The following is a 12,059-nucleotide window of genomic DNA, read 5'->3' on the forward strand; positions in this document are numbered from 1 at the left end:
CACTTTTGAATGACGTTTTCATCTCTTCTCAGCCTTTGGCAACACAATTCTTCCACTTAAAACTGAAAAGCATTTTGCAGTTGTCCTGAGGAAAGAAAAAAAAAAAAAAAACCCATGCAATTGGATTTACCTGGAGATCCCTGAGCTTTTTTGGAAAAGAGGCAAAATCTTCAAGGGCTCCATGCCCGTAGCTGACAAAGTTCCATAACAGATAACGCCCTGAGGGCCGGGGAGATGGATCTCGGGCCGCTGCAGGCCTCGCACCCTGGTGCAGCCCTTCAGAACAAAATGATTATGATTTGCATAATGGGATTTCTGTGGAAATCATAATTAATCTTAAGTTTCACATTAGTGAGTGTGTAGGAACCCTTTCGCTTCACCAGTTTTTCATCAGAAACCACCATGCTGCCTGAAGACCACTGCAGGTGGCTGGGGACCACCCACGGCCCGTGGAGCACTCTGCAGGAATCTGGTCCGAGGCCAGGAGAGACACGGACAGGCTGGCAGTGCGGGAGCGGGGGCGGGGTGGGGGGCAGAGTGGCGAGAATGGGTTTAACAGGACTCTGTGGTTCTGCTATGCTGGGCCCAGGGAGGCAGACCTGGGGGTCCAGCCTGGGAGAGGCAGCCTGGCCAGGTGTGGGACCACAACTGCAGGACTCAGGTTTGAACAATAGTCCAACATGACCGCTCACTTGGTGTTTCATGCCCTACGGTAAGATTTATGGGACTGGGGAGCCGAAAGCATCCTCCGTGGGGCCCCCTCAATTTTTTCCAAATGGCCTCACAGGTCCTTGGGGCTCCAGCTTGATTCCAAATGGCTCCCCAGGGGCTGGACTCCCCAGGCCCACCGGCCCCCCACAGTCCAGCTCCAGCCCGGTGCCCCCTCCCCGCCCACCAGCCCCTTAGGCACCCCAGGGCACAGCCTTGAAACCCCGTCTCCAAACCCACAATCTTGGAACCCAGAGCCTCTGGGGTCCCCAGGGCCTTGTGCCTCAACCACACATCCCAGATCCGGCCAGAAGGAGGCCGAGTTTCTGGAAGGCTCCAGGTGGTGGAATGCAGGCCGGGAGCCACATGCTCCCAGGGCGGGGCGGCCCACGGCTCGGGGAGGGGGCAGGGCACACAAAGCCCGCATTCTCCTCGCCACTGCCCTCTCCCCAGGGAACGGAGGGCCATGTCCAGCTTTTCTGAGAAGGTTTCCTGTCCTGTGCCGGACGCTGCTCCTGCCAAGGCCTCTTTGTCCCCTGCTTCCTGACCACCTCCGCCTCCATAAACACCTTCAACCTCACGGCCTGGGAGCTGCGGGGTCAGCAGTGCTCGACCACCCAGCCCACGGCCAGCCTGCAGACCCCAGGGCCCTGCTTCTGCCTCAGCCATCTGTGCCCAGGACGGGCCAGGCAAGGGCAGTGACCCCTCCTGGCTCTGGGGGTGGCAGAGGAGAGGCCCTTGACCCCCATCCACCCAGGTCCCCGGTCTCTATGCGGGACTGGACCTGCCTGCCAAGGGCAGTTGGAGGGTTGCCCGTCGGGTGCTGGGCGCTGACACTGCCTGGCTGGCACGCGGGGTGGTCCGTGTGCCTCACACGTGTGTGCACAGTCAGCCCACACGAGGCCACACGCAGGCCACACGGCACCACAGCACCAGGTTGAGGCCACTTTAAACGGCAAAATCGCCAAAGAAAAGCCCAGAAACGTGGAAAACTCGGCACCAGGTAGGCCACGGGAAGGAACCTTGTCCCCACCGTGAGCCGAAGCTCACCCAGGGACCCGTGACTCGCGGCCCAACGTTCTCACGGCCCCCGCGTGTCTGTGAGTGACCACAGAAGTGCCGCGGGACGGACGCGGAGGCCACAGATAACCGTCAGCAGGGAGGCGGGTCTGAATAGTGAGGGTCGACGGTGCTGTATTTCCCGACTGTGCACTTTGAAAGGGTGAGGGGTGTGGTGCGTGATGACATCTCAAAAAAGCATGAAATAACATAAAACAAAGCCCGTCGGGAAGAAACAGAAAATCCCAAATGGCAACACACAGACCAGCCCCAGCACCCACTGGCCTTCAGCCCAACCCCTCAGAGAAGCCCCCCTCACCCCATACTTGTCCAGGAGGCCTGGTGCCCCCTCGGCGCTGCCCCCCCGGCCCCGGCCGCCAGGAAAGCATCAGAGACGGTCACCCGGGGACCATCCTCACACCCGCTGGCTCCCAGCCTCTTCTGGCTATATTAGGGAGAGTATGTTTTATTAATACTGGATATTAAAGTTTAATGCTGTGATTACAGGGGACAAATGGGGCTTTCGAGGAGTATTAGAGCTCCAGAGTGAGCCTGCGAGGGAGAGGGACGTTCGTCACGGCCCAGCAGGACGGCCGTCCCATCCATCACGCCCCCTGCCAGCCTCCAGCTGTAATTGCCCCTGAGGGGTTCCCGCGGGGTCAGCCTTACCCCAGGGTTCTGAGGCCATGGGCACCAAGGTCCCCAAAGCACTCCTCCCCTCTCGCCCTGTGGACTGAGCCCGTGGGCAGCATGGCATCCCTGGTTTGCCATCTGGGCCCCTCGGGTCCTCCTCCCCTGCTTCGTGGGTCTGGCGCCTTGGAAGCTCGGGTCCGGCAGGGTGGGGTGGGCACTGGGGCTGCTGGAGGAGGGTTCCAGAAACGGGAGAGTGCTGACCACCATGACGTCTGACGAGCCCCTCTGGGCAGAGGAAACGGGGTACAGAGCCCCCAGACATGGCTTCAGCTCAGGCAGCCGGACATCTCACACTTGCTGGCCAACCAGCAAACCAGACGTCTCCCTCCTGCCGCCCTGCCCCCAACGCTGACTGCAGCTCTCATTTCTCTCCACCGATGGGCCATGCCGCCTCTGCCCCGCCCCCCGACAACAGCCCGACACACACGCCTTCGTTCTGCACAGGTGCCCGTCAATACGTATTGTGGGCACAGTGAAATCAACCAACACTTTGGGGAAGATGTTGCTAGTGATGAAAAGACCTGGTGACCCGGCCCCAGCATGGGCGTCCCGTCAGCATCCACACTCACCAACAATTCCTGCCGCTCGGGCCCATGACCGTGGCAGGCATCACCAATCGATCGCCAGGTGCCTCTCTGTTGAGCTCAGACCCAGCCAGAGCCCGTCGGCCCATGGTGTGATCACAGCAGGCATGCGAGGAGAAACCTGGCCAGATGTCCGACCTTCAGGTGGGGCAGCCTGGACACCCTCAGTGTCCCCTCGGGAAGGAAGCAAGAACGCAGACTTCCCACGCAGCTCTGCTCCTGGCCGCGCTCACACGCCCACCCCCGGGCCCCAGGGTCCAGCACAAAGCTGGATGCAGCAGGTGCCTAATAAGTGTCTGTGGGTGGCCGTGAGCAGCCCTGGAGCCTCTGTGAAGTGTCTGCCTCCTGCCAGGGACCTGGGGAGACCTCAGAGGACCCCCCACCCTGACCCAGGCAGGCCCAGCCTGGGTCCCCTTCGGCCCAGGTCCCATGAGGGCAAGGGCCTGCTATGAGGACCCCGTGCTGCCTCCCCCGGGGAGCTCAGGCCGCCTCGGGGGATGGGAGCAGCTTGGTTCTGGGGCTCTGGGTGTCCGGGGGCGCAGGCTGAGGGGAGGGCCAGCGGGAAAAGCAGCTCTGGAAGGCTCCGCAGACGGGAACCATTATCCGCGGCCACTGGGCCTGTCCTGGGAAGTCGTTAGTGTAAAAAGTAGCAGAAGCGGTGAGTGGAAACAGAGCCTCCCAGCAAAGTGGCCCCACGGGGAGTGACCTTCCCCAGAGGTGACCGCTTGGCCACAGCAACCTGCACAGGTGGAGACCGCAGCAGGGGACCGAACCTGCCCCGGGATCCGGTCTTCAAGGCGGGAGCCAGGATGGGGCGGGGGAGTTCAGGGCCGAGGGAGCAGGGGGAAGTCTGGGAGGCAGGATGCCCAGGGGCTGCTGCAGCAGCTCTTCCCTCCTGAACGCCCTTGACCTCGGCTCAGCGCTGGCTGGGGGCTCCGTGTCCCAGCAGCTCAGAGCACAAACAGAACGGGAGCTCACAGCCAGAAATGCCCAGAGAGACTCTGGTGAGGCCCTCGGTCTGCGGCACCCATCCATCCTGGGTGTCCCCGAGCAGCCCTGATTTCACAGAAGCACCGGCTGGAGCCTCAGCTCAGCCCTTAACGTGGAAGAGCCCAGCAGGGCAGTCGCGAGGCAGCACCGGGCTGGAGATTTTAGTCGGTGTGATGTCGCTGGCAGCTCCGTAGCTGGCGTCCAGGATGCAGCGGTCCTCCACGGTCACGCGCACCCCTTCCTTGCGACTCGAGGGGTTAGAGAGAAGCAGAGGGGGTGGCTCAGGTAGGGGCAGAGGCGGCGGCAGCCAGGTGGGGCTGGAGGAAACCTGCTTCTCACTGGAGACTGTTGCACATTCTGAACTTTGCAATAGGTTTTTTAAAATAAAATTCAATTAAAAATAAACACGCTCACGCTTGTCTGACTGTATATACCTCTCACCCGAGAAATGCCACCTGCCCCCAAAACAGGGAAGGGGGAACGTGTGTCACAGAGACCTGGGACCGCCTCTCTGTGTCAAAAGATTGCATCTAAAGCAGGAGGACGTCGCCCGGAATTTCAAAGACTCCCGTGTGATACGGTAGCCACTAGCTGTCCGTGGTGATTTCAATTTAAAGTAATTAAAATAAATACAATTTAAAATCCAGCTCCAGAGTCACACTCGCTGCATCTCAAATGCTCATCTGCCACACGGGGCCGTGGTCGCCCTTGCGGGCAGCGCGGATACAGGATGTTCCTGGCATCGCAGAAAGTTCAGACGCACGGCGCTGGGTTCCCTGGGCCACCAAGGCAGCTGTCTAGCGCCACCCTCCAGACTTCGCAGGGCTCTCCTGTAGGCAGTAGGAGCTCAGTACGAGTCCAGAGAGCCACAGCCCCGTTCGATGCCCGTGTTGCTGCGGCGGTGCACCAGGAGCCGGGCACAGCAGGACGAGCAACGGGAAGGGGCTGGTCGGGGCGGAGGGGGGCGTTGCTGAAGGAAGTGGAGTATTGGTGAGCGAGCGCAGAAGATGGTCGGGGTGCCTGGTCAGCACAGACCCTGGAGGTGGGAGCCCTCCTAGGGGGCGGGGCAGGGATGATGCCGACCGAGCTGTGCACAGACCCCAGGTACGAGACCGGGTGATCTCGATGGCCTCCGACTTCCGGGCCGGCCAACTTCTCGAGGATTCTGATGGGCAGAAAGGATTTAGGAGGGAGGTCCAGACTCCATGGAAGACAGAGGCCAGGGGACCTGGGACGGACACTGGGAGGTCTGTGCCTTGCAGGGAAGCGTGTGTTGGGCGTCCCACGGAGGGGAGCCGGGACCCCGCAGAGCCTGGTGGTCTCGGGGTCTCTATGCCGCCAAACCTTCTCCAACCCCGAAACCCCCAAGCAGAACCCCCGAGGCCCGAGTCCCCCCCGTTCTCACCTGGGCCTGCTGACCGTTACTTAAAGCTGGAAGGACCAAATAATGCACCTAAAGAGACCCTGCCCTCGTGGTGTGTTTTTTATTTAATTTTCCAACGAACACACTCTTTTATCATCCAAAACCGTGAAAGTAAATTAAGAAGAAATGGGTTTCTCTCAATTAGGCTCAGCATTGCTTTGAGTAACTGCCTATAATTCTATTTAATGAAAAAATAAAATCATTATTCCACGTCTCCCCCGCCCTGTCACAGACCAACAGACGGCCTCCATTACCGTGCACCGTAGATTTATTTAATTAGAAAAATATTTTGTTTTCTCTGATTCTTTGGGAAAAGAAAAAAAAAAAAAACCCTCCAGGCACAAAATTAATCAAATCTGTTACCTGGTGGTTAATAGCCCCTCCACCAGGCACCTCTCCGTCCACGCCACCGTTCCCACCCCGGCATTTCCACCCAAATCGGGATGCACCCCGCCCACAGGCCACCCCCGTGCCTCCCTGGCTGTGTCTGCTAAACTCAGATGCCAAGATCCTCGCTGCCGGGCTGGGGACCCCCATGGCAGGCACATGAGGAAAGGGGCCAAATTCTTCTGTCGCCAGAAAGTATCAGTCCTCTGGGCACATACTTAACGCGCAGGAAGCTGGCCGGGACGCACACGTGCTGCTGGTTACGAGGAGCACCCCCTGTGACCGTGCCCGTCCGGGAAGCGGACCCCCGCCCAGAGGCCTCCTCTGGCCCCCAGGGACCGGAGCTGGCCCGGGTGGCGGGAGAGACACCAGCCAATGGTACAGGAGATCTCACTCCCACCCTACACGTGGGGAGAAGCGGGATCCAGGCTCAGGCCCCTGTGACCCCATGGGGTGACCTCAAGTGACTCGCCCCCCCGCCCGGGGCCTCAGTGCCTTCACCGCCCTGAGGCACGTGCCTTACCGGGTCCCCAGAGTCCCTGTTCTGGCACTTTGGGCCACCTGGGCCCCTTCTCACAGACCCCAAGTAGTGACGTCCTCAGGGTCCGTCGGGGGGCGGAGGAGGGTGGACCGAGCAGGGCTGTCCTTGCCTTCAGGCCAGGGAAGTCTGGACGAGCATGGCCAGACTGGAGAAAGGGCTTCTGCTCCAGGGCCCGGCTCACGGGAGGCCCGACAGACACTGAGAGCAGGTGAGGGGAGCGGCCAGGTCACGGGACTCGCAGCCCTACAGGTTCCTCCCTCCCCGCCCCCGCTTCCCTTCCCTCTCCCCCGCCTCCTCTCCCACACCCCCTCCTCCAGAACTGGCCAAGTCACAGTGCCCCTGCGTCCACTTGGGGAGGTGGGAACCTTCATGAGGGCATCCTTTTTGCCCTCATCCCGCCCAACCAGAGTGAAGGTGGGCATTCCCAGAGGGAACGTGTCTCCTTCTTGGGGGCTCTGGGGCCCGCCCGCAGCCCGCTGACCCATCTGGAGGCCAAGCCTGGGACCTGGCACCCCCCAGCCAGCCTGCACACAGGGGACGGTCAGGAGTACGGCTTCCCCGGCGTGGAGGTACGTCAGCCACGCCGGGCAGAGGTCAGGCACGCGGCTGCGACCCCAGTCCCCCAGGGCAGGGAGAGGTGTGACTGTCCCCAAGCTGGACCCCACTCACACCACAGGTGGCCCAGCAGGGGACAGGGTGAGGGTCACCAGCAGACAGACTCAGGGGCAGTTTATTTGCCTTAATGGAGTTCCCGCTGGGGACCCCGCCTCCACTGCCCCAAAGCTCAGACCACCCTTCTGGCCAGTCGGGGCCTAGCCCATTAGGACTCCACCATCTCACCCTCAGCTCAGGCCTGTGTCCAGAGCCCCGGCCCTCCCCACACAGCTCCTCGAGGATGGGACCAAGGTCTCCCCAGCTGACCTAAGAGGGGGACGCCCACAAGTCCAGTCCACACCGCCTAAACCGCAGCCAGCCATGCGATGGACTCCAGGCAGTGTGGACAGCCTGGGTAATTGAGCATCAGAAGAAGCTTTCCTCAAAATCCTCACCAATCCCGGCAGCACAGGGTTTGGGGAAGCAGGAGCATATGCTCTAAAATCCAGGCTTGTTAGCGGGTGCGGGGCGGCAGCTTCAGCTCAGGGAGCAGGGCTCCCCTGAGGTGAGAACGGGACGCACCCAGGAGAGAAGCCCACCCACCCGCTGCCTGGAAGCCAGTGCCATCCTGTCACCTGTGACCGTGTGGTCCCCATGCACCCTGCTCCCAGGCACTTGTGTCCCAAGCCTCGGGACACCCTGATGTGTCCCTTACCCAGCCCTGAAGGGCTTGGACCTGGCATGTGGCTGAGTTCCTATTCTGCTCCACGGGGTCTGGACTTTGTAAGTTTCCTGGACACACAGGCACAGGCTCAGCTCAGCCCAGCAAGCCTGCCCGCCTCGCTCCCCCCAGACGCAGCCTGCGGCATCACAGGGCAGAGAACTTCTCTACCCAAGGCCACAGGAAGGGGGGCTACAGAGGAAAAGCTGGCCCTGGAGTCAGGGAACCTCAGAGAACCTGAGGGCTGGCACGAAGCCGCCAATGGAATCACTTTGGCCCCGGAAGTGCTGGGAATTCTGCAGAGGTGTTTCCACCTGACCACTGGCAAATGCCCACCATTGCCCACCCGGCCTCCACCTGTTGGCACGTGACCCCAAAGAAGAGGACATTCCAATTACAGGCTATAAGGACACAGGGACACCAAGGAGAGAGGCCAGAGAAGGAACCAGCCCTGAGACACCGACCTCAGCCATCCAGCCCCCAGGACTGAGGAAGAACCCAGTCCTTTTAAGCCACCTGGTCTGCACTGGGCCGCAGAGGGCAGGCCAGAGAGGCCGAGCTGCCCCCGCACGGTGGCAGGTTACCACACGCGTGTCCTCCACAGCTGGAGTCACCCTGTGACCGAAGACGCCCCCCTCCCCGGGGGAGGCTCCCCCACACGCCACCGGCCCCCGACCCGGGGCTCAGACACGGCATGAACCACTCACCCCAGGGACTGGCCCGAGCTTCCTCTCCCAGGACCCTTTGGGGCAGCATCCCCGCCACTCTCCTGTACCCTGTGCTCACAGGGACACTCTGCAGGAAGGATGAACCACGGTGATTTCAGAGGGTCCTGACACAGAGCCAGGGGGAGACTCAGCCACGGCTCACAGGGAGGTGGGTGCTCCCAGGGGCAGCCCCACACCCAAGGCCGTCCCACGGGGTCCCAGCCTTTGCCTCTCCCGTGGCTGGGTTGCCTCACCTGCAGTCAGTCTTCCCATTAAGACAGAAAGACTGAAAACCCCAGAAACATCAAAAGAAGGGAGACAGTCAGAAATGAGCACCCCCAGGCTGGTTCTGGCATTTTCTGACATAACCATGATGGTCATGTCCCGTGTGGTCAGCTCAACAGGGGCCCCCAAAGATGCCGTGTCCTCAGCCCCGGAACCTGCGACTACATCAGCTCACGTGGTGTATGAGTCGGGCTTCTCTAGGAGAACCGAGCCAACAGGATATGTACACGGAAAGGGTTTATCACGAGGAATTTGCTCACTCGATGACGAGAAGCCCCAAGGTCAGAAGGCTGGAGGCCCAGCAGAGCGATGGTGTAAGCTCTGGCCCAGAGGCCAGCAGGGTTGAGACCCAGGAAGAGCGATGTGTCAGTTCAGAGCCCCAGGTCGAAGGCCGGCAGGAAGAGGAGTTCCCTCTCCCCAGGGGAGGGTGAGCCTTTCTGTTCCATTCAGGCCTCGCGGATTGGCGGGGGCCACCCACGTTAAGGAGGGCAGCCTGCTGCGCCCAGTCTGCTTCCTGAAATACTAATCTCATCCAGACTCACTCCCATAGATACCCCTGGATTCATGTTTGGCCCAATGTCTGGGCACCCCAAAGGCCAGCCAAGCTGGCACATAAAGTTAACCATCACCCTGGCGACAGGATTCGACAGATGGGATGAACTTAAGGACCTTGAGATGGGGGGTGTCGTCCCGGATCAACTGGATGGGCCTAATGTCATCACCAGGGTCCTTATGAGAGGGAGGCAGGAGGGTGAGAGTCAGAGAGGGAGATGTGAGCATGGAAGCAGAGGCAGAGAGAGATGGAGAGAGATCGGGAGATGCTGCGCTGCTGGCTTTGAAGGTGGGGGGCGGGGCCTCAGCCAGGGACGCAGGCGCCTCTAGAAGCTGGACGTGCAGGGAACAGATGCTCCCCGGAGCCCCCAGGGGGGACCCAGTTTCGTCCATACCTTTAGGACTCTGGCCCCCGCCCCCCGCAATTCTAAGATAATAAATGTGCGTTGTTTTAAAGCTCTAGGTTTGTGGTAATTCGTTACGGTGGCCACAGGAAAATAACACACGCAGTCTGGCTTTTTTCCTCTTAATGTAACTCATGTTGTTGGCTGAATAGAACCCCATGATTACGTAGCGATCCCTTAGCCGTCCCTCCAGTGGTGGGCCTTTGGGGGGCACCATAAGCAGCCCTGTGGGGGACATCCAGGCTCTCAGTGCCCCCCTTCCTGTCCCGCACCATTGCCTTTCCGTGGGTTCCCAGCAGCGGGGTCTCTGCTGCTTTGAAGGCAGTTGTGATGATTTCCAAGAGTCCCAGCCCCACCCTGTCAGCCCTGGATGGGGGAGGGGTTCTCCCTTTTGCTCATTTCGGGGCATCCCCGCCAGCTTTGAAAGACAGCCTGCTTCAATCTAGGCTTATCGCAGGGGTGGAGGCTGCCACTCCTCCGAGGCTAGAGGCAGGTCCCGAGCCAGTGTCCCCATGGCCTGAGAGCCCCACCAGCCACATGGGCTCTTCTGCCCTAATGGTGCCGGCTTCTCGGCAGATGGCCTGGCTGCCCTCCTTCCTGGTCTAGGCGGCTCCCTCTAGGCCTCTGTCCACTCAGTCCCCGGCCAGGAGAGGTGACCTGACCACGTGCAGCAGGCCACAGCGGGGGAGGACGGGCCCCCCACCCCACCCCAGGCACGTTGCACCAACGCTGGCTCCAGCAGAACTGAGAACCCTGTGATCAGAACAGGATGGTGCAGAAAACCCACCTCTGTGGGTGTCAAAGGTCAGGAGCCCTCTGCCATCCCTGGACCACCCCCATGGGTAGAACCTGGAAGTGGCTCAGTCTCAGTCCCAGTCCCCAGTCCTCCGGTCTTGGACTCGGTCTCCAGTCCAAGACCCGTAAGAGCCGCAGGCTGTGCGGCCTTGATCAAGCCCCTCCCGTGCCATGGAGCAGCCTGGGGTGGCCCAAACACCCCTCTGTGCACCGTCTACCTGACCAAGCTCCCCAGGGCCAAGGGTGGACGCTCAGAGGGCAGACCAGCCAGGAGGGCGTGCGGCCAGCAGCCCCTCACCCCCAACCGTCCCACCCCACTCACGGTGACATCTCGGAGACCAGGTCCGAGGCCCCAGATCCCAGTCTCTGCAGAGGGCCTTTGTGCATCGGAGGTCCACTCCAGCCAGCCTCCTGCATACACCGCCGGCCGCCTCCGCTGGGAGGACGGAGCTGTGCATGGAGCGCGGGCCCCCTCTGCTGGAGCCGGTGTGCAATGACCAGGGCAGGAATCGGTGGCCACCTTAATGGGGCTCAGGCCTTGGACCATGGGGCACAGAAGGCAGACCCCCTTCAGCTGAACAGAGCTGCAGACACGGTCCCCCAAGACCAATGCTGACCACAGTCTGCATCTGCCGAGCGCTCACCATGAGCAGGGCGTCCCTGAGCCGTCCCGGGGGACAGTGTCCCTGACCCCCGGCAGCCGCGAGGGGGCATCGTTAGACTGTTTTGTCGGGAAGGAAACTGAGGCACAGAGGGGAGACGCAGTGATCCGAGGTGAAGCTTGCTCGGGTGGGGGCCCCTCTCTCCAGAGGCCCCTCCCCTCTGGACAGGGAGAGCCTCACAGGCATCAAGGTCCTCAGTCACCCTCCACCCACAGCCCAGGCAGAGAGACAGCGCAGGCCCCGGGTCACCTGCTGGCCCTGTCGGGAGCTCTTCCCTCTGCAGCGCCTTGGTCTGGGGACTGCTGGCCTAGGGCTTCTGGGAGGGAGGCGACTGGGGGAAGGGAGAAGCACACTGGGGTGGACTCCGGCAGGAGGCGGCCCAGCACCACCCTCCCACCCCTAAGACTCCATCCCCAAAGCAGCTGTGGGCGGGGCCGGGAGCCCAGGTGGGGCCGGACGGGGGAGCGAGAGGCTCCCACTGCAGGCTCGTGGGGTCGCCCCGTGGCCTCCTTTCTGCCTGTTGCCGGGTCTCTCCTGGAGCACAACCCCTGGCCCGCACCCCCACGGTCAGCCACCCTTCCAGCCATCCCCCACCTGGGTGCTTCCCCAAGCCCTCGCCGATGTTGGCTCTGCGTTCAAGGCCTGACCCCACCACCCAGTGTCCAGGGCCGCCACCCCACCAGAGGCCCCTGGCGGCCCAACACCCCTTCCCTGACACCCGGGCCTGGCCGACCCCGAGCCCGGCTCAGAGGTTTCAGGTCTCAGGCTCCGCCCGACGGCCCCCCCGGACGCCAGGTTCAGCGGGCGACCCGCAGGACTCGCTGTCCAGGCAGATGAAGAGCTTCTTTCATCACGTCACAGGCGGCTCCCCCCACTCTGAGGAGAAGAGCTGGTGGTCTCGGCAAAAATAAACAGCAGGCCGACTGTTTATCTGTCCTGACGGCAAAAGCTGGG

The sequence above is a fragment of the Tursiops truncatus genome, chromosome 1 (genome assembly GCF_011762595.2).
Source record: "Tursiops truncatus isolate mTurTru1 chromosome 1, mTurTru1.mat.Y, whole genome shotgun sequence".
NCBI lineage: Eukaryota > Metazoa > Chordata > Mammalia > Artiodactyla > Delphinidae > Tursiops > Tursiops truncatus.